A 23,233-nucleotide genomic window follows, 5' to 3' on the forward strand; every position below is an offset into this window, starting at 1 on the left:
ACACTATTAATTGTTCCTAAGTAGCCACCAGAACTTTGTGGGCCTGGCCGCCGGTGGAGAAAATCATGACATATCCACGAGATGACCCTGGATTGAGCCGGTAGACCCCTGGGTAAAATCAAATGAATGCATGTAAACATTTAGCCCCCTGCGCACTGTGCCGTGATCCCTCGCATGGGCTTAGGTGACCCCGGTCAGCATCAATCAGATAGAACACAATGCGAAGAGGCACACGGGGGAAAAGCACGGTCAGCCGCACTTTTAAATAAGGACACCATGGATTGGTATAGTGGAAGCAGATCGCTCGTGGTCTTCCTGACTGTGGGTAAGCTGGGCACGCTTGCTTCCTAAACCGCAAGCGTCAATTATGAGGAACCCTCAATGCATGAGCTTTAGAGATGAGTGGATAATCTACTTGGGAGGATTTAACACTAATCTACCATTTCTACTCTCCAAATCAAACCACAATGGGACACATATAGGATTTATGCACCGATCTAATGATTCAAAGCATGGACAGAAGGAGGCTGCTTCACAGACAGCCCACTCAAGCACTTGTAAGGATTTGGGAGGAATATGATACAACAACAACAACATGAAATCCTCATTTGGTTGAGTTTAAAAGCCCAAATGGTCACTCTGTCCCAAACACATCAACAACAAGATGGACTACAATGCTTGTTTGACAGCTGCACAGACACCATTGATCCATCACTGTGACTTATCTGATAAGAAGCGGGATAGGAAATGCCTTCATACACTGCAGTTATGTTCAAGTACGAGTTTTTGCTTCATCCCCACAGCCACACTTCAAATTTGCAATGTGTGTCTATGTTAAAGCATGAGCACAAACACACACACACACACACGTGAGAAACTGAAAAACATGGGCTAGAGTATAAGGCGTGTGCCCACTGATCTGAGTGGATGTCATTTCATTAGCACTCCTCCTCTGTGCCAGACACTCAAAATCCCATTACCTTGCCTGAATCAGTCACAGCTTACGTGCACAGACACAAACACATTGATCCAACATCTGAACCAGCAAACAGCAAGAATAGACACAGGACGTCGCACATTCACAACTGTGCAATCAATACAGAAGTGTCTTCAAAGTTTATCTGGGCAGCCAAAAGACTATTAGTGGTGACTTGACGGATGATACAGACAGAGCAAAACATCTTGTCTTAAAAACAACCAATTCACTATCAATTTGGACCCGCACACCTCTGTGGATAAAAACGTCAAATTTCACTTAATTGTAGAGATTATGTGTAATGCTGCTTACAAACAAAAAAACGTTGAACGGCACTCGGACAAGAGTGGATTTTCAAAATACCACTTGTATGTTTTGCCCTGTTTGGTGCCATTTTTAAGACACTGAAGGTGCGTTCAGTGAGGCGTCGAGGTTGTGAAGGTGTGTCTGGAATGATCCAGAAATACATGCAAGAATGCATGAAAATGCATGGCAGCTAACGCCAAAAAAAAAAAAAAACAGCAGACACAAATATAAATCATTTGAATAATTTATTCAGCCATTTACCCAGCAGCTGTAAAATTATAAAATGATGTTTATTGTTTTTTATTTATGACATTTCAAATATTTTGACACACACACATAAGACAAAAAATTTTCTGTCCATCTTCAATCTTTGCAGGGTGATCGTATGCCATTTGTGCGTAACTGTGGCAGTTTGCGCGCATATTTCATACATAGTAACTATTGACGCATAACAGGACCGCAGTACAGTTTTAGTCTTGATAAATCACATTGCGAGTGCTAAATAATTATATTTGCATCTCCTCCTCCAAGTATTGTGGGCGCTCTAATAATCAGAATATATTCTGCACATGAAGACAGACATGGATTGCACTCTCTGTTTTGCTCATTTAAGAGACGCAATCCTCTCTGTGCACAAGCGCTGTAGATCAGGTTTGCGTGTGCTATCAAGGTTGCACGTGTTTGAATATTTGCAAACCTTTAGTGTGTTGCCATTCCATTCCAAATACCAAGAATCACACACATTGCCGTTTTTAGGGTGAAACTTTCTAAATAGCAAAGCAGAAAACCTTTGAAAATGGGTTTCATATGTTTAATTTGTTCAAACTTTTCCTTAAGTTAAGTGCATTATCCCAAATTAAAAAAAAAAAAGCAAATGTATTTTTCATAATTTCACTGGGAATGCAGTTTCTAGCTTTGCGAATGCAAGCTGTGAGTGGGTCTAATCATTGGATAATTTGTCTGGAGGCGTCCACAGCTGCTAAATACACAGCGTGCTCACACAAACTGAGGATCCACACATGTGCTGATGAGCATTATTGTTCTGACTGCAAAAGAAACTGCTAAGCTCCTGCAGAGAAATGGGAATGTGTGTTTGTGGTTGAAAGCTGATCATGTCCAACTAACAAGGGCTGATGTGCTCTTGCAGGCTGCACTTTTACTTCTCCCACAAACCTCACCCCCGCTATTCCGACTCAGCCTCTTTTACAGACTGGCCCAGGCCCCCATGGCCTAAGTGCGCTCGCTGGAGCACAGGGCCCTGCAATAATGGAGCCTATTCAAAAGCCTGTCTCCAGATGCTCCCCCAAAGAGTCCTCCAGGCTACAGCAGAGAGCAGGAGAGGGGAAAGAGCAGGAAAGGGAGATAGGAATCTGATAGCCTATCATTAACAGCCATAATAAATGAAGGCAAAATCTCAAGCCCTCATTTGTGACAGCGCTATGTGACAACATTATTTTGTCTCCGATGGCATTTCAAAGCCCTGTCATGCTTTACAAGACATTTGCTGTGTTGCACATGCAGTTTTGGGTGAAAAGCATTCACATAGGAAGACTTTATTGTGATTTGTGTCTGTTCTTGAGAAATAACTAATAGGACTGAAATTTGCTCATTATCAATCATATTTTTCATATAACCCCATATACACTATTTTGCACACAATCAATGAGTAATCAACCATCATTTATACAACTTGTAATTGCATACAAAGCACAAAAATAGATAAAACAAATAAACATGGTTTATGGAACAATTTAAACATTGACATTAGACAATCCAAATTACCAACTAAAACTTATAGATTGTATTGTATTGATGAAATATAATAAATACACTGCTACGGAAAAGATTATTGTTAGGAATCTATTTTTCTCTACAGTGGACGCTATATGAAGTCTAATGATATTACTAACAGTTGTGAATCATAATCTAAAATGTCATTTGTACTGTTTGAGCCAGATCCCCTAAAATCCATACACCAGACACTAAATCATCTGTGAAAACTATACAATTCTGTCTACTATTGGTAGTGTGTGTTGCGCATGATCTACTAAGACTTGGGCCTGATTTACTAAATGTTTGCGTGTGCTAAAACATGTGTCAACTTGACCGTGTGCAAAGAAGACGGTCTGTTAAGTGAGCAGAATAAGGATCGCAATCCATTTTGCGTCTCTGTCTTCATTAATATGCAGAATAATGCTGACCATCGAAATACCCGAAATACTGGAAAGAGAAGATGCAAATTTGTTATACAGCACGCGCAATGTTCATCAACATTCTTCACCATTTTGCGAACACTATTTAGCAATTTATTTACCACGTCTGAAAAGTACGGGCTGACTGACACACACAGCCGTGCTGCAATGACAGACGATTGACAAAAAATCGTACGTCATACGCGTGTGTGTGTGTGTGTGTGTGTGTGTGTGTGTGTGTGTGTGTGTGTGTGTGTGTGTGTGTGTGTGTGTGTGTGTGTGTGTGTGTGTGTGTGTGTGTGTGTGTGTGTGTGTGTGTGTGTGTGTGTGTCTGTGTCAACAAATTTGGACTCTCAGAAAAACATTTTTTAGACATTGTCTATTCAGCAATTTCCTTTTATAATTTATAGCTGCTGGATTCAAACACATTTAATTAATGTGTTTTAGTGTCTGATGGCATATTTTAAATGCCATCCTTTTTATTTAGGAAATACATTATTATAATATATATCCTATATGAAAAGATGTCTTTCATTATGCATGTTCTATGTTTGAGTCATTTCAGACGTTGCAGAGATGGGATCCACAGCCTTGCGCACAGAATTGTGTGTTTAAAAATGTTTCTGTTGTCAAGATTGCGATTCAAAAAGTGGTACAGATTTAAGATTATATTGCTGCTGATTCAACACATCACACACAAGTAGGAGCCTCCTTTAATATTGTAATAACTGCATGCTGGGTGACTTAGAGGCTGATTAAAACAAATTCAATTCATGCATTTTGGTGTGCTTTGTGATTTTTTTATGGCGTTCATTGTTTTCCCCACATAAAATATGTATTTTCAACATATCTCCTATATAAAAAACACTTGCTGAAGCATGCATTTTTTGCATCAAGAACCCAGTAAGTGCAGCCTCTCTCCTGTACACTTTCAGCGATAAGAGAAGAAAAGAAAAAGAAAAAAGTGGTTTTCTATGTGGATGCACTACACAACTGTTTCTAACATGCCAATTTAAGTAGTACATGCCTCCTGCTTGTTTGAAAACATAGCAAAACACCACAGGTAGCAGCATGATAAAATGTACAGTATGTGCCGTAAATGATGTGTCTCTGTGGCAAAAGCCCCATTAGTACAAGCAAAATCCTCATTAAAATTAGGCGGTCTGCACCACTTTTCAATTGCACACCCGGTCTTAGTAGAACGCGCACTGCCGATGAGCGGGTCCATTCACGTCTATTTTCATACAAAAGGTGCACCGGATTATAAGGTGCATTAAAGGGGTCATATTATTATTATTATTTTCTAAATTGAAAACACTTCCTTGTGGTCTACATAACATGTAATGGTGGTTCTTTGGTCAAAATGTTGCATAGATTATGTTTTACAGACCATCTTCAAGCCGCTTTCTGACAGTCACTTCAGGATGTGCCATTTTGTGGGTGGTCTTATTCACGTGGCTTACCTTCGGCGGCGTCTTTTCTCCATCATCTTTGTTGTAGCGGTGTAGAGTGCAAGGACGGGGGTGAAAGAAGTGTCAAAAGATGTAGCTTACTGTTTTAATGACATTCAGACGTTACTTAAATCAATAACGGAGCAGCATCTCCTCATCCGTGGCTCACTAGTGCAATAACAACGCCGGAAATGTGTCCCGTGAAAAACCGTCCGACCGGAACTATCTAATAACTAAAGTTCCTTGGGTGAATAATGTGAACTCACTACACTTGTATGTTTTAGCGCTTTCATGGCGAATTTACTGACAGATATAAGTAAGAACTTTACACTACTTTATATTAGAAATGGCAACAGAGGAGGACGAATGTCCCATAAAAAGAAGATAGAGAAAAAGAAGAAGCTTATCGACTACGGTGTCGGCACGGACTACAAAGGCGGATGCAGCACAGTCGCCTGCTTTCTCACAGTTACAGTATTTCTGCACATTATGATTACTGATACTCTTGCTTTTCTTAACTTTTCTTTTTTTTTATTGTTTTTGTATTTATTTAATAATTATTGTATTTGTAAGTCTTCCTAATTGCTTTGTAAATTTATATCTCAAGTACAGGTATTGTACAGCTTGCATTGGGTTGGAGTTGGGATTGCTCTATTTTCTTTTATTAGATAGATTACCATTCTATGATTTTTGTAAATAAAATTTAAAAAAACACATTTTCAAAAATAGTTTTTTTTAGGCCAATACTGCTCGTATAAGCTGTACGTCAGCAGCCAAAATGAGCTTTTGTAACCTGTAACCTGTTTTGAAAAGGTTTAATTTTAATTTAAATACCAAATAATATATTGTGAATTATTGAATTAAGAATCGATTCTGAATCAAACCGAAACACGAGGTGCCCAAAGATTCCCAATTCTCCTAAAGATAGATTCACTCTTGATCATTCATCCAGCGTGTGTTAAATAATAAATAATTATATTTTCATGTTTTCCTCCAGGTATTGTGGGCGTTCTGATGATCAGCATATATTGTGACATGCTAAATGGTTTGTGTAAACAAACAAAAAAACAATAGGCTCCTGCTTTGGTTGTTATATAGAATTGGAATACATCAGAACCGTACATACATAATCCATCATAAAATAACACCACAGCCAACAATGATTTTATTTTACCTTGATAATATGTGGTGCCTCTGTTTGCAAGAGAAACTGCAGATCAATATTATATTAATGTAACAATCAATACCAAGTAATCAAGAGTCAGTAAGAACAACATTATGCCCCGCTATAAGCATGACCCTCAGCTATATACCGTAACACCCTTTCTTCTCTCTCTTTGTAGTAATATAGATTCAAACATTTATAGGGCCTCTTCTGTTAGGATGTGTATATCCCTTATGGCAGGGTGCAGCACAAAGTGCAGCACAGTGGCCATTTTTGGACTGCAGCTTGTTTTTTTTTATTGTCCCTTGGCATAATTTAAAAACATTGAATTTATTTATTTCTGTTATTTGAAAATAAACCAATTTGCTTTGTCAACTTTGACACATAATTGATATGTTTGTTCATATATCTTAGTATATATGGACCCTTGCATCCTTCAGATTTTCTGTATGCAGCCCTCACATGCTTTACATGAATATTTGGTCATTCATGTGCTTTCATTAATTTTCTCCAGGCAAGTTTAAATGTCAATTTTGTTCTAAGCTACAAATATATAAGCTGATAAAACACATTGTTGGGTTTCTTACACAAACAATTTAACAGACATTCTGACTTTAAGTAAGAAAAGCAATAAAGCTGTAATACATACTTGGTGATTTCAATGCAGAGAATGGAAGCTGTCCACCATGAGAGCAAAAACACCTGAAAGGGATGCTTGGATCAGGACTGACACCTAGGGGTCAGCACTTGGAAGTACAGTACCCCCATGTAGACTTGTGGGAATATGTGCTTCACAAGATATATTGGTATGGACGATGAAAATCATTACCTTATTATCATTCTATTGGTGTCTAAATTGATATCAAATCCTTTAAATCTGACGCTGAAAGCATACTGCCCCTTGTGGGCTTAATCACAGCATATCAAACATCCATCGCCCACATCACCGAAGTGTGATCCTTATCTATCAGCATCACCAAGATAAATGAAGCTTCCATCCATCCATCAACAGCCAACGGACATGATGGGTATCATCCTGAAAATGATATGATTACCGCACATCAAAGGCCTGATGAATCGATTCATTTTTCACCATTAAGAATATTGACTTTGACAATCTTGATTGATGACTCAACAGTTCAATTGTGTGTGTTATTTCCTGAAGTAATGGAGGTAATAATGGGTTTCACTATTAGGCAGGTAGCGCCCTTAAGAGGCAATAACAATATCGCAGTTTGGCAATTAACAATGTGTCTAAACTAATATAACTAGGAATGGAAATTAAGGTGGTTCTCGTTTTACGTCATTCAGTGTTTACGTTTTGTTATATCAGCCTTTCCAAGGAAGGAATTCTAATAATTTTGACCAAATTCTTGGCCTGCAACATAATGTAAATGTCCACCCTGTTACGGGACATTTACATAAACGTTATTGATAAAGTGTTCTAAATGCAGTCAATGTGCTTTTTACATTTTTTAAGACCTAACATGTCTCTTGATCAATAAGAGTATTTAATACCAATTATTTTGGAAAAAACAAACACATTTTTAAGACAAAATGTAAATTTAAGATTTCCATTTAGAAAAAAAAGTTCAAGTGCCTTATTTTAACTGATTTCAGTTGTTCAACTAATTCACTGTTAATACCGACAAAATAGTCAATTTTACTTAATTATACAAAAAAATAAAAGGTTACCAGTGTGGACACATCAGAGTGGACATTTTACAGTTAATAACATACATTTAATTTAAAAAAATAAAAAAAGGCCATTCATTTATTTTATCCCACCCTCACCTTGAAACAATTGTATCATCTAATTTTACAAAATAAATAATGCACACCCAACATTGAAAATAGGGACAATTTGTCGTTTGATTTTTGGACTTTCAACCTTCACACCCTTTTGTCTAACCGGATGGATATTTTGTGTGCAGGTTGTGGAGCTCTCATGAGGCACACAAGCTGGCCATCCTCGTACTTGGACTTTGCCAGTAAAATGTTTTTTTTTTCTTATGTACACATTTCACTCTAATATCATATTCAACATCCAATATGATTAATGGCCAAGGTTTCTCTTCATAGTTAACAATGAATGTACCATTGCCCTATATTTTACAGCTTGATAACCTCAGTCCGTGAGAGTCCATCATGACAATATCGGCTTGGGTTCCCAGGATCACCTTCTTCAGCTGAAAGCAACCATAGTCAAACGACAACTTTGTCTGCTTGTCATGAACTGATAACTTGATGGAGTTTTATTGTTCCATTGACTGGCACAACTTAGGGCAGATTTCTCTTTTTTTTAACTTCGCCATGTTTTGACCATGAATTGATTAACGTGGACCCCGACTTAATCAAGTTGAAAAACTTATTCGGGTGTTACCATTTAGTGGTCAATTGTACGGAATATGTACTGTACTGTGCAATCTACTAATAAAAGTCTCAATTAATCAATCTATCAATCATCTATTCGTGCATGGCCTATGCAATGAGGATATATGCTGAAAAGCAAAGCAAACAGTGTCAGCTGACCTCTGCAGCCCCCCTATGACTTGCCAAGTTCCAGCTTATTTATTTAAATTTTTCTTAAAAGTCTCTTTTGACGGAAGGTAAAAGTTGCTTTTCTGTCTATACTGATGAGCTGCTCTCACGCACCATACTCAACACATGGTCCAAGTAGACCCAGGTAGCTGGTCGATCATGCTGCCTTAAGGGTGAGATGGAAAATAAATGTTATTTGCTGATGCGATCTTCCAAAATGGACTGATTGAATTTCTGGACCATACTTGTGCGATTTAGAATCGATTCTCATTTTTTTTTTAAATTGTTGTTTTTTTTGGTTTTTTTTTCATTTATTATTATTATTATTTTTTTTTTTTTTTTTTTTTAAATAATCAATCCAACAAAACAATACACAGCAATACCATAACAATGCAATCTAATTCCAAAACCAAACCCGACCCAGCAACACTCAGAACTGCAAAAAAAACTGAGCAATTGAGAGGAGACACAAACACGTCACAGAACAATCCAAAAGTAGTGAAACAAAAATGAATATTATCAACAACAGTATCAATATTAGTTACAATTTCAACATAGCAGTGATTAAAAATCCCTCATTGACATTATCATTAGACATTTATAAAAAAAAATGTAAAAAAAAGAACAATAGTGTCACAGTGGCTTACACTTGCATCGCATCTCATAAGCTTGACAACACACTGTGTCCAATATTTTCACAAAGATAAAATAAGTCATATTTTTGGTTCATTTAATAGTTAAAACAAATTTACATTATTGCAATCAGTTGATCAGCTGGACGAAGTGGCTGGGGAGAGGGAAGTCTGGGCTTCCCTGCTTAGGCTGCTGCCCCCGCGACCCGACCTCGGATAAGCGGAAGAAGATGGATGGATGGATGGATGGCAATCAGTTGATAAAACATTGTCCTTTACAATTATAAAAGCTTTTTACAAAAATCTACTACTCTGCTTGCATGTCAGCAGACTGGGGTAGATCCTGCTGAAATCCTATGTATTGAATGAATAGAGAATCGTTTTGAATCGGGAAAATATCGTTTTTGAATCGAGAATTGCGTTGAATCGAAAAAAATCGACTTTGAATCGAGAATCGCGTTGAATCGAAAAAAATAAATTTTGAATTGAATCGTGACCCCAAGAATCGATATTGAATCGAATTGTGGGATACCCAAAGATTCGCAGCACTAACACTTATAGAAGTAGACATTCATTTGTCTTTAGTTTTCCCTTAGCTGTGAGTGGGCTCCTACTGCTTAAAGGGAAACAGTGTTGTGCTCTTTACAAATATAATTTATATGTGAGGATCAACGTTCCCTCTAAGGTGCGCACCTGCGCAATTGCGCACTGCTCACGAGTCCTCTGCGCACAGCAAATCTATGCCGCGCACAAAATCAAATCCCACTCTAAACAAAATAAACAAATAATTTGTTTTCTATGATATTGCAATGCAACTGTGAGTAACAGGTGACGAAAGGCGGCCACAACAGATAATCAATATTTGTCAACACGGTTAAATTATTGTAACGTCTGTGGAGACACTTTAAGGAGGACAGGAATTCCATCGGTCCCTTTATTTAGCGAAATTGTTTGTCGGCCATAACCACACCAAAACAATGCGTAAAATACTTCTATATAGCAAAACTGGTCATTGTCTACCGTACAAACCAAGCCAAAAGCAACTCTTTGTCATCTGTTATATGAACAGCAGCCGCTTGCTCTCTCTCTCTCTCTCACCTGCACCAACACATACCCTATGGCAATTAGCCACTGGTGCGTTTAATGCCACACACAATGTTGGACAACTCCAACACTACACGTAAAGTGTAAATTTCAGGTCGTTTTACTATGACTCCTCAATCAGTGTGCTTATTCTACTGTCATTTGTTTAGAATGTTATTTTTTGAATATTAATCATGAAATGATGTTACAGCACTACAGAATTGCTAATAAAAAATATTTATTTTACAGACAGAAAGTTAATAAACACTTCATCTCATGCAACATGTGAATGTTTTAAGGGGAACTAAATGTGATCTCTGGAAGGGGTACACAATCTTTCCAAAGCAGGACCCCCACCCAGGCATAAAATACTACAGTGCATAGCTGTTAAAAAAAAAAAAACAATATCCATGTGGGCCAAATCACATATATTAGAAAATAATCTCTTGAAAAAGACTACTGTCACTTGATTATAATAAGACATTTAAATTGTTATGTCAGGTTTGAGACAAATGTGCTGCTGGTATGGCCACAGTGTGCACGTCTGTATTCCACTGAATGCTCAGAGTGTTTGTGTGTTTTCTCACACACATGAAAAATTATAGGGAACATTGCCAATAGGCATACCTTGGTAAAATGTCTCCTCTTTAGTTTTGGGCGTACATTAGGCTGCCAAGCATGATCTACTTATTTTCACCAGTATAACCATTGCTAGTGTTGGTTGTCAGGGACGTGCACATGATTATAGAGGGGCAGGGGCTCAAAGTCAGAAAAGGGCAGGACATTTTTTTTGGTCCTTTGCACAATATGGCAATTAATGTAAAATTAAATTTGCTAATAGGAAGCTAACTACTTAGCTGTGTGTCCTTTGTAGGTAAAAGCGATTGCCATTTCTTTTGTGTCAACAAATTATTGTCATAATGAGTTAATTCACATTATCATAGGTTTGGAAGACATGAAAAGCAACAAAACACTGGTTTATTATTAGGCTATTTATTGTTAAAGATAAGCACTTTAATATTGAACATTGAACAGTGCAACATGAACTTTGAAAAAAAATACAAAAATAAATACTCAAATGGAAAAAAATTCAATGAGAAAATCTGTCCTTCTTCCCTTAACTTGATGAAAACACCATCAAGTTGTAACTTATGGTCTTTCTCACTTAATGCTCAGACTAAACAACTGAAACGCAATACAGGCCCAAAAATATGGACCAGGGGCCAGTAGAGGGCTGTAGGATGGAGGCCACCCATACCCAAATATGCTCCTCAATGTAAATTCACAGTAGAGGGCTGTAGGATGGAGGCCACCCATACCCAAATATGCTCCTCAATGTAAATTCAGGGCTTCCATGATGCTAGTACTTGGTTTTAGCCATGCATTAAGAGGTTTGCTACCCTTAGCTGCTTCCTGGCGCTCCTTCTCCTTCCTTTTCTGTATCCTTTCTTTTTTTGGCATTGTGCTGCAGGCATAATCAACATGAATCAAGTTTAAATACAGATGGTAATATTCCTAACAGATAACCTACATCTTATATCCCCAGAATGCTGGAATTATTATTATTATAAATAATAATAATAATAATAATTATTATTATTATTATTATTATTATTATTATCATTATCATTCTTATTATTATTATTATTACCATTATTATTATTATTATTATTTTGTTAACCCACACAGTAATAGCAAAGTCACAATAAACTTTATATCTAAACCTCTACTGTGAGAGAAATGTGATCCGCCGTAAACACAGTGCATTTTATTTTGAAAATTAACCTGGTGTTTTATTTTGTATTTTGTACACTACTTCCTGTCCCGCACGATCCGCTCTGCTCTGTGCGGAATTGATGTGCCGTGCTCAATTGATGCGCCGTGCTCCGACGTCCGGCAAAAACAGAAACTGACACATTGAATAATAGAATAATACAGCGTTTTTCTAAAATATTACCCATATTAGATGCTGAATAAGTGGACGGCGACTAGACCATAACTCACAGGTTCAAGTTGCTCCACTCTCACGTCTCCTCAGGGGCGCAGTTGGCTCTCTCTCCTCTCACTTACTCACTCACTCGCCCTCTCTCTCCCTCTCTGGCGGAAGCGGCAGGCTCAAACAACCCGGTATTACAAGAAAACGTGGAGTTTTTGTACCGCTGTTTTTTTTTTTACATCCCTGACAGGAATTTATTAATGTTATTTAAAGAAAAGAAAAAAAAACAAAAAACACACACACACACACACACACAGGCAGAGGGCACTTTTTAAGACGAGGCAAACAAGGGCAGGGGCTCAAGCACCCATAGGGCCCTATGTGTGCACGTGCCTGGGTTGTAGTTAGTTTTAGTCTTTGTTTTCTGATACAACTGACAATAACTGTTGGACAATTTGCTCACGCATTTGTTCACAAAGTGGGGATCCTCGCCCCATCCTTGTTTGTGAATGACTGAGCATTTCATGGAAGCTGCTTTTATACCCAATCATGGCACCCACCTGTTTTCTATTAGCCTGATCACCTGTGCGATGTTTCAAATAAGTGTTTGATGAGCATTCTTCAACTTTCTCAGTCTTTTTTGCCACTTTTTTTTAAACATGTTGCAGGCATCAAATTCCAAATGAGCTAATATTTGCAAAAAATAACAACGTTTTCCAGTTCGAACATTAAGTATCTTGTCTTTGCAGTCTATTCAATTTATTTTAATAAAATAATAATAAAAAAAAACGTTATTATGGTCTTACCTTTACTTATAAATGGAGTCCATGCACCGCTGTTGTGCTGGATTAATGCACTCCCTGACGGGAGTGTTATATCAACTAAAGCCCTCACTTAAACTTTCCACGTGCAAGATTGAATCTATTTAAAAAAGTGTAACCGAAGGTTTATAAATGTCGCCTATACTGTATGAAACTACAAAATAACAAACAGGGAGGCTCCAGTTTACACGAGGACCACTTTATTTACCTTCTTTCAAAAACCTCCGCTCCACTCCAACGTGTCATCACTTCCGCTCTTAGCACCTTCAAAAAAAGAGCTCAAGGCATATACTGTATAACAGCGCATAACAGGAACTTAACATCACAAAGAGGAAAGCCCATAAAAATAGGTTACAAAAGTTATTTAATAAGAAGCCAAAAAGTGCAAAAACAATAATGTTCGTGTTGGAGGAGTTGTGAATGAATGTTGTGGCTCTGCAGTCATTCACTACTCCTCCAACACGAACATTATTGTTTTTGCACTTTTTGGCTTCTTATGAAATAACTTTTTTAAATAGATTCAATCTTGCACGTGGAAAGTTTAAGTGTGGGTTTTAGTTGATATAACACTCCCGTCAGGGGGTGCATTCTACGGCGGGGGTGCAGGAGGCGGGTTTACTGCGAGCCTCAGCCAGTGCGTCTTTTGCAGCCAATTTATGATCGCTCAGCGCAAGAAATACGTTACACACATACAGTTGTTGACAAAATACACTGTACATTATATACCTCAGCTAACTAAACTATGGAAATGTATAATATAGTTCATATAGCAATACGGTCTCACTGCACAGCAGGCCAGCAGTTAGCCGAGTCCGCAATCCATGGTGAGGTACAACTGAGTGACGTGCCTCAACTGGCTGCTGTTCACCGCACCGTCTCTTCTCAGTATTTGAACGGCAAATGTGAAAATTCAGCGATTTTAAATAAAAATAATCTAAAACTGGTGAAGTTAAATGGAAAATAACTTTATAGTATAATCACTGGATACATATAACAATTTAATAAAAATGTTTTCTTTTTACATTTTTTTTCTTTCCATGATGGCAGGTGAGGCGGGGCCTCACCTGCCTCTAGTGACTGCACATCACTGATCTCAGGTGACATCACTTCTTGTCGTCTAATGTTCACCTCAGTCTCAGTCTCAGTGTCAAGACCTCAACATACGGAATAACATATTGTTAAAAATAATTGGTCTTTCCGGTGGACAGCCCGCCAGCCCTCTTGACCGCCACCATGCACAGAGCACTGACCACAGCAGACGACCGCTGCCCACCCACTCAAACCACACTTTACCTTTTACAGGAGGGGAGCAGTAGATTCATTTTAGGTCGGATCAAGCATTACGTACATGATTCTTTTGGTTCACTGAGGAAGCTCCACATCCATCTTTATACGGAATGTCATCCTCACATCCATCTTTAATCCCTTGTCCACATCACTAACTTCACATCTGAAGGGGGAAACATATTTAACCAATTATGGAACAATTTCATCATCCCGGGATGTTATATAATTCTAATGAATTAACTTGGTGCATGCTTGGCTGCTCCTGTTCTTATTTAACGGGCTAAAAATAATGAAAATAGCCTAGAGTGGCTTACAGTTCATTTGTCTTAATTCCCTACCAAGGATAGTCAAGTAATATCAGCTGGGATAGGCTCCTTCACCATAAGCATTACAGACGATAGATAGCTGGATAGAGTTCAGTCAGTCAACTTCTCAAAAATGAGCTATTCATTTTAACACATAGTTCCACAAAGTATAAACATTAGCTTAATTGGGCTGCTTTAGGCAACACTGCCTTCGGTTAACGTTAATGCTAACAGGTGTCATCAAGCTATCTGTTGTGTCATTATATGTTGACATTACGTCATAATAATACTCCAACGTACCTCGAATTGACCATTTTCTCTAACAGGTTCTTCAACAGCCATTGCTATCTTCCTTTAGTTCAAGAAGAGGGGAAACGTGTCCAAGAAATGGTAAACTCGTACATAAGTGGTGAAAAAGGTGCGTTCACGTGCTTATCGTGAGCTGGTTTATTACATTACTTGTTCGAAGCTTCGACACATAGTCAGGATGTCTAAAAGAATGTCAATTCATTTGTGCACACTTCTGTTGAGGAGCCGCAGTTGCACTTAAAATGATTCAATCCATTTTATTGGGATTTTTGTATGTAAAAGTGTACAAAAAAAAAGAAAAAAGAAAAGAAATAAAACTAACAATTTGTTACTATTTGTAATGTTAAGTCAGGGGTCGGCAACCCAAAATGTTGAAAGAGCCATATTGGACCAAAAATACAAAATAAAAATCTGTCTGTAGCCGCAAAAAATGAAAAGCCTTATATAAGTGTTATAATGAAGGCGATGTAAGTATCTATATTTGCTATATTAGCCTACTATCAAAGGCTGAAGCAAACCTTTGTTGACAGAAATGTTGTATTTTATTTTTTATTCCACACATTTTTGCAACATTGGAAATAGTTAGGAGGCTTCTCACAGAGTGAGATAACTTCTGGAAATTACTGGCTCAGAATGACCAACTGTATAGATGTGTGTGTCCAAGCTAAAGGAAACAGAAGGTTGTCTTCTTCTAATGGATTTATTAACAATCTTTGCAAGCTGGGTAACATTTGCTGTGGTCTGGAACAACATGGCACACAAACAACTATGAGAAATGCAGCCAATATAGATACAGATAATGTGTCATGAGCAGTGTTGGGTTAGTTACTGAAAACCAGTAACTCGTTACAGTTACAAGTAACTCAGTTACTAACTCAGTTACTTGCACCAAAATGTAATGCGTTACTGTGAAAAGTAACTATTAAGTTACTTCTTTTTTTCTTCTTTTTTTTTAAAGCTCCCATTAATGCCCTTTTAGCCTTCATTTCAGTACTGTTATTGTACTGGAGAATAATACAATCTGTTGATCAACTTGACATGCATTTGCATCACTGAACTCTGCTAAGCAATGTGGTCTACATGCAACACACAAAGACAAAGATATGTTTCAAAGGGCCAATTTATTTCAAGCCAGAACAAATTGACAAAACTATTTTAATTAGCTGCAACATAACATACATAAGTAAACAAACAGCATAATAACAATATAGCTGTAAAGCAAGGAAAGCACACACTACATACACAAAGCCTAACCGGGCGTTTCTTTCTCAAGGAATTCTGAAACAAAATCATGTCTGAAGCCCAGAACACTCTACGCATTTCCCCAGTTTTAGTTTAGAGAAAAGGAAAGATTGGCCTGGCCCACTAGGATCCCTCTTTATGTTTGTGAACTTTATTGTCTATACATTTGGAGTGATGTGACAATCAAACACTCTAGAAGTCTAGAATGAAAGAGTATATAAGAGGATTGACAGAGTGTGTACCTTCAGTGCTGAATGATGAGCAGAGGCAGAGTTAATCCTTAAGTGGTGGTGGTGTAGGGGAAGTGGCATCGGAGTCTGTGTGTCTCTTTACTAACTTTGTCGAAGCATGTTGCTTTTGTAGCTGTTTCAGCAGATTTGAATTGCTGTTTTGGGCAGTAGCTGGGATCTTTGATCCAAGACACAACTTACATTTAACTAAAATGTTCTTTTTGTACTCGACAAAAGAAAAGTAGTGAGAATATCTCCATGTAAACAAACTCGACTGCAGCTCCGCCATGATCAGACACGCCCCCCTTCCCCTCCCTCCCCACACCCAGACACACACAGAGCGCGCATCTCTCTTCTCCGGCTTGTGACACAAGAAGAATCAGACACACTCAGATCTTCTGTTTCTAGCCAATACTACATAAAAAAATTACGTAAAATAACGCAGTAACGCATCATGTAGTAACGGTAACTGAGTTACTTAATATAAAAAATAACGCGTTAGATTACTAGTTACCGCCGAAACTAATGGCTTTACAGTAACGCGTTACTTTGTAACGTGTTAGTCCCAACACTGGTCATGAGACATGCGAATATAAATTAAATACACAGAGGACATAAGTAAAGGAAATTAAATGAGCTCAAATATGCCTACAAACGAGGCATAATGATGCAATATGTACATACAGTTAGCCTATTTATGCATGTTAGCACCGATTAGCTTGTCGTCATGTATTGGCCAAATATGCCTGATAAGCACTCCAGCAAATCAATAAAATCAACAAAGCTCACCTTTGTGCTTTCACAGACAGCATAAAACGTTTGGTGGACAAAATGAGACGAAGAAGGAGGGGCATGAAACACGTCTTTCTGTGGCAGCATCGGAGAAAGTTGTACATGTGAACAAATTATGATGAGTTCAAGGATCGCTGAAATTAGTAGGACAAAACGGTGCTTGCCAAATACTCTCATCAGTGAAGCATGTTTAATATAAACAGTGGGATTTCTAACAATTAGGATGTCATGTTTGTCCTCCTACAGAAAATATATTATATATACAGAAAATATAGTAAAACATTCCTTCATCTTTTTCCATTTTCACACATCTCTGAAAGAGGTCCAGGGAGCCACTAAGGCGGCGCTAAAGAGCCACATGCGGCTCTAGAGCCGCGTGTTGCTGACCCCCGTTTTAAGTAGTTAAGAGTGATGATATCCAATTATTATTATTGTAAGTATATCAACATCATCCATGCAAGTTCTACATATTATTGTTGTCATTGTAATACTTGAGGGGGGCCACGTCATTTATATTTAATATAAGCCCCCCCATGACAAAGCTTTGTGTTATTATTAATTATTTACAAACATTTGTGTTATTATATAAGTTATTTGTACATAACATTTAATTTCACCTTTTTCTCTTTACATTTGGATTTTTTGCACTCAATTTGTCACGGCCCGGGTGCACGTCAGTGCGCATTCCTGTGTCCGCTGCGCTGAGCGCTCTTCCAGAAGCGCGCCAGGCGCGTGTCAGTCCGGCGGACGGGAAGCGGCTGCAATCAATCACCAGCAATCAGCGCACCTGTGGCTGATCAGAGGACCTGCCTTCATAATCCTGCACAACCAATGGCCAGAACGTAGTCATTTGTTCCTGTACAGTAAGCGATCATCTAGCTACAGCATTGACGTGCGGTCACTGGAGTCAGTCGAGGCGGGGCCTCACCTGCCATCATGGAAAGAAAAAAAATGTAAAAAGAAAAAAAATTAATTAAATTGTTATATGTATTCAGTGATTATACTATAAAGTTATTTTCCATTTAACTTCACCAGTTTTAGATTATTTTTATTCAAAATCGCTGAATTTTCACATTTGCCGTTCAAATACTGAGAAGAGACTGTGCGATGATCAGCAGCCAGTTGAGGCACGTCACTCAGTTGTGCCTCAACACGGATTGCGGACTCGGCTAACTGCTGGCCTGCTGTGCAGTGAGACCGTATTGCTATATGAATTATATTATACATTTCCATAGTTTAGTTAGCTGAGGTATATAATGTACAGTGTATTTTGTCAACAACTGTATGTGTGTAACATATTTCTTGTGCTGAGCAATCATAAAACTGCTGCGAAGATGCACTGTGTGAGGCTCGCAGTAATCCCGCCTCTTGGTGCCGGTTAATGCACCCCCGCCGCAGAATGCACCCCCCGACGGGAGCGCCACACCAACCAAAGCCCACACCCAAACCCTCCACGTGCAAGACCGAATCCACCCAAAAAAAGTCACTTAACAAGAAGCCAAAAAGTGCAAAAACAACAATGCTCACGCCGGAGAGGCCGTGAACGACTGCAGGGACACAACATTAGGTACACCTGCAGACTGCAGCACGGATTTCATATTTCATTCATTCACAACTCCTCCAACACGAACACCACTGTTCCCGCACTTATAAGTAAAGGTAAGACTATAATAACGTTTATTTTTATTAAATGTGCTTTTTTGTGTGCTACAGTTTGTATGTGTAAAGTTAAAGTTAAGTTAAAGTACCAATGATTGTCACACACACACTAGGTGTGGTGAAATTTGTCCTCTGCATTTGACCCATCCCCTTGATCACCCTCTGGGAGGTGAGGGGAGCAGTGGGCAGCAGTGGTGCCGCGCCTGGGAATCATTTTTGGTGATTTAACCCCCAAGTGCAACCCTTGATGCTGAGTGCCAAGCAGGGAAGAATGCTGGTATGAGCTTTTAAACATAACCCGTTAACTGCTGCCAATCAAATGGTGAATAAGATACTCTTTAGGGTTCATATGTTTGTAAATCTGACTGTGATGAAGTCAGTGCCTCACCAGCCATGAACCTCACCGCACGTCACTGAGCTACAGTATATGCATTCCCTCTCTGTGTTTCTCCCCCGTCGTATTGATTGTCTCGTGTCCTCCTTATCGTCCTCCCTGCAGCCTGCTCTTGTTCCCACGTCACGAGCGGTGTGTCTCGCTTCCTGCGTTCCCTTTGCTTCCCTGTCTGCCTCTTGGATCTCGACCTCCCGCTTGGACACGGACCTTCGACGCCTCTCTATTGCCCCGACTTCCTGCCTGTCTGACGGAACTACGAGCCTGCTCTGCCCCTATTGGACTTCCGTCTTTCTCGCTCAACACTCACGGTTACACTCAGCAGTTAATTCCCACACATAGTCACACACCACACACTGTTGGATTAATTACACACTTCATGTTATTATTTATATATATATATATATATATATATATATACCATATTTTTCGGAGTATAAGTCGCTCCGGAGTATAAGTCGCACCGGCCGAAAATGCATAATACAGAAGGAAAAAAAACATATATAAGTCGCACTGGAGTATAAGTCGCATTTTTGGGGGAAATTTATTTGATAAAACCCAACACCGAGAATAGACATTTGAAAGTCAATTTAAAATAAATAAAGAATATTGAACAACAGGCTGAATAAGTGTACGTTATATGACGCATAAATAACCAACTGAGAACGTGCCTGGTATGTTAACGTAACATATTATGGTAAGAGTCATTCAAATAACTACAACATATAGAACATGCTATACGTTTACCAAACAATCTGTCACTCCTAATCGCTAAATCCCATGAAATCTTGTACGTCGAGTCTCTTACGTGAATGAGCTAAATAATATTATTTGATATTTTACGGTAATGTGTTAATAATTTCACACATAAGTCGCTCCTGAGTATAAGTCGCACCCCCGGCCAAACAATGAAAAAAACTGTGACTTATAGTCCGAAAAATACGGTATGTATACAGTATATAAATAAATGTAGTGCTAAACAACATCCCTCCTGTCTGTGCCGTCTCCTCCTTCTGTACACGTAACGCAATTTTTCCCATTTCAGGATTTATTTATTTTTTAAATATAGATAAATGGCATAAAATATGCATATAATTATTGTATTTCGCCATCATTTTGTTAAAGCTCTTGAACAAAAAACCCATAAAAGGGTATAAAAGCCCAGCACGAGTGCCGGCTCCAGTTAAGGATGCTTCATCTATGACAGTGTCTTCACAGCTGCTGTTTAAAGAAGCAGGGCTGACTTGTGACCTCTGACCTGTGGGGACATCTCACCTGCATTCCGGTCGGGATCCACAATGATTCACACCTTAATGAGGGAGTGGGTCACCAGTGTGGATGGTGGTGTGTGTGCAGCCTTTATAAGGTAGCCTCCCACCGTCAGCATGTCCACTCAAGGTTGCATCCTCACTGTCACTTCATATGAGTGTTGGACTTTGCTGAAGGTGTGTTTATGAATCCTCACTTCAAGATGATTTGTGCGCTAAATATGTGTTTTTGTTGACCATACAGTCATTGGCCTGAGGATGATCCTTCTCATGTGGTGCATGCTGGTCTTCTTCTTTTCCACCAGTGAGGAGATGGTTGTGGATAGAACTGGCAGCATGACAAGGTACTGTATGTGTTCTTCTTGTTAAATGTGTGACGGTGATATTTCAAATGAATACATCTTCCTCCTAGGTGGCATTCCTATCAGATGGAAAAGGGACAAAATGTCATCCAAAACTTTAAAAGGCACTCAGAAGGGACCTTCACCAGCGACCTGACCGGACATCTTGACAAATTGAAGGCGAAAGATTTTGTGGAGTGGTTGCAGCACCACGAGAGAAGAGTGAGTGCAAAAAGTGTCAAGGAACAATAAAGGTCACATTGATACAAAGTCAAGGGGAAGATATTAAAAATAGTAATCGTCTACTGAAAAAAAAAATGCAATGTTGGCAGGAAACAACGGAACATTTTGTGACAGAGGTACAAAGAAGACTTATTGGAACAATTTAAAACTCCTGAATTTCCAGTAATAGATAGGTAGATAGATAGATAGTACTTTATTGATTCCTTCAGGAGAGTTCCCTCAGGAAAATTATAATTCCAGCAGCATTGTACAGAATTGAGATCGAATTTAAAAAATAAAAAGTAAATAATGGAGGTATAAATGGAAATAAAATAGAAAATATAACAATAAGAACAAAAATAAAAAGCAACAATAACAATAAAAATATAACCGTAAAAATAAAAAGAGAAACTAGGCAGTAGTGACCATGTTATCAAAATATATTGCATTTAGAAAATAAATAAATAAATGAATAAAAATTAAAAAAAACATAAAATAAAAAGCATATGTGTCTGTACATGGATAACAGAAGAAAAAAAATACATAGCCTCTATATACAATGTATGTTTTAAATTGCAGTTAAATAATCCATAATCTGATGTGGATTAAGTTGCCAAAAACAGCAAGAATGCATTCCTTTTTTTAAAATGTCGTTTTATTTTTTACTTTTACTTTATACAAAGTAACCAGTGAAGGAAAAACATGTGTCAGTTTTCATTACAATAAGTTTGCATACTTTATATGAAACCAGATATCACTTTTACTGTTAAATCAAGCTGAATATGTTGATTATGAATTGAATAATTCTTGAAATAAGCAAAACAATTAGCTTATTTTAAGAAATATATCATATATCGCATAATGTAAAAGAAAATTGGTCTAACTTAGTGAGAGAAAATGTTTTGTTTGACAACAATAAGTCTTTTGGAGCTTGGATTTGACTTTTTGCAGTGTATTGTGTGGTGAGATGCTCTTCGAATAGAAAGTTATATAAATGGTGGTTGTGGTTCTGGTTCTCTCCCGTCCAAAAGCAGAACCTAGTAACTCACTTCTAGCTGATTTTGATAAAACAAACGAAAACCAATCTATTTTATATTAAAGTCCCATCCATTCACAGAGATTTGATTTCTGCTTTGTTGATGTTAATTGGTATCCGCAATTCCAGCCTGCAATTTTCGTTCAGAATGTTCAGCATATCACCTAGTAACTCCAAAATTATTATCAGCTCAGTTTTGACCAAAATTGAGTTACTGGGTTTTGCCTTTGGACGGGAGTTCTGGTATTAGTTTATGTGGAACATACAAACAGTTACAGCAGGGCACATCACAGATTTACAGTTTCTCAGTTCAACATGTCTGAAAAGGAGTATAAGAAACAAAGCTAATTTAAAACATTAACGCCTTTACCATTTCATCGCAATTTCTGAAATATTTGTTGTACTCAACCTGTAACACAAACAAACAAATAAATAATTGATCACCAAAGCTCACTTGAATAAATTGCCACAAAATTTGCAAAATATCTGATAAATGATAGTCTCATTTATCAATAAGGTTCAATAAGATTAGCAGGATTCTTCTTCCTTGTACTTTGAGTTTGAATTGTTTCTTCTTTGATGAATCCATTCCATAATTTCGTTCCACATACTGATACGCTAAAAGTCTTAAGTGTTGTACGTGCATACAAATAAATGTTTCCCTAAATTGATATTTCTCCTCTTTTGTTGAGAATAATTTTTAAGTAGCCGGTTATAGTTTGCTTTGTGCATAATTTTAGGTATTTGCAAATGCACCAAATCATTGAATTGCAATATTTTTCATTCAATAAATAAAGGCTTTGAATGTTCTGTAGAGCAGTAGAGAATATGGAGTGATTTTGGGTCCAAAACATGTTTTGCTTTATTCATTATTGACATGCAGTATTTCTTGCCATGTTGTGTATTTCTATATGAGATACCCAACCATTATATTGATACTGTATTTTTGTTGTTTGACTGATACCATTTTTGTGTTTTTTTTTGCAGTCATGGAAAACTCCTCCAAATTGAGGCACGCGCTTGACTATTTTATTATAATTCATTTATT

General features: G+C 37.9%; 1 long non-coding RNA gene across 1 annotated transcript; it reads left to right on the plus strand.

Moving 5' to 3' along the window:
• Positions 1 to 259: 259 nt before the first annotated feature.
• LOC133614043 (uncharacterized) lies at positions 260 to 8,264 on the plus strand. The gene is made up of 3 exons (XR_009816532.2): positions 260 to 325; positions 8,025 to 8,081; positions 8,209 to 8,264. It is a non-coding gene; the product is annotated as an uncharacterized lncRNA (long non-coding RNA).
• The last annotated feature ends 14,969 nt before the right edge of the window (positions 8,265 to 23,233 follow it).

The sequence above is a fragment of the Nerophis lumbriciformis genome, linkage group LG01 (genome assembly GCF_033978685.3).
Source record: "Nerophis lumbriciformis linkage group LG01, RoL_Nlum_v2.1, whole genome shotgun sequence".
In the NCBI taxonomy this organism is placed as follows: Eukaryota; Metazoa; Chordata; class Actinopteri; order Syngnathiformes; family Syngnathidae; genus Nerophis; species Nerophis lumbriciformis.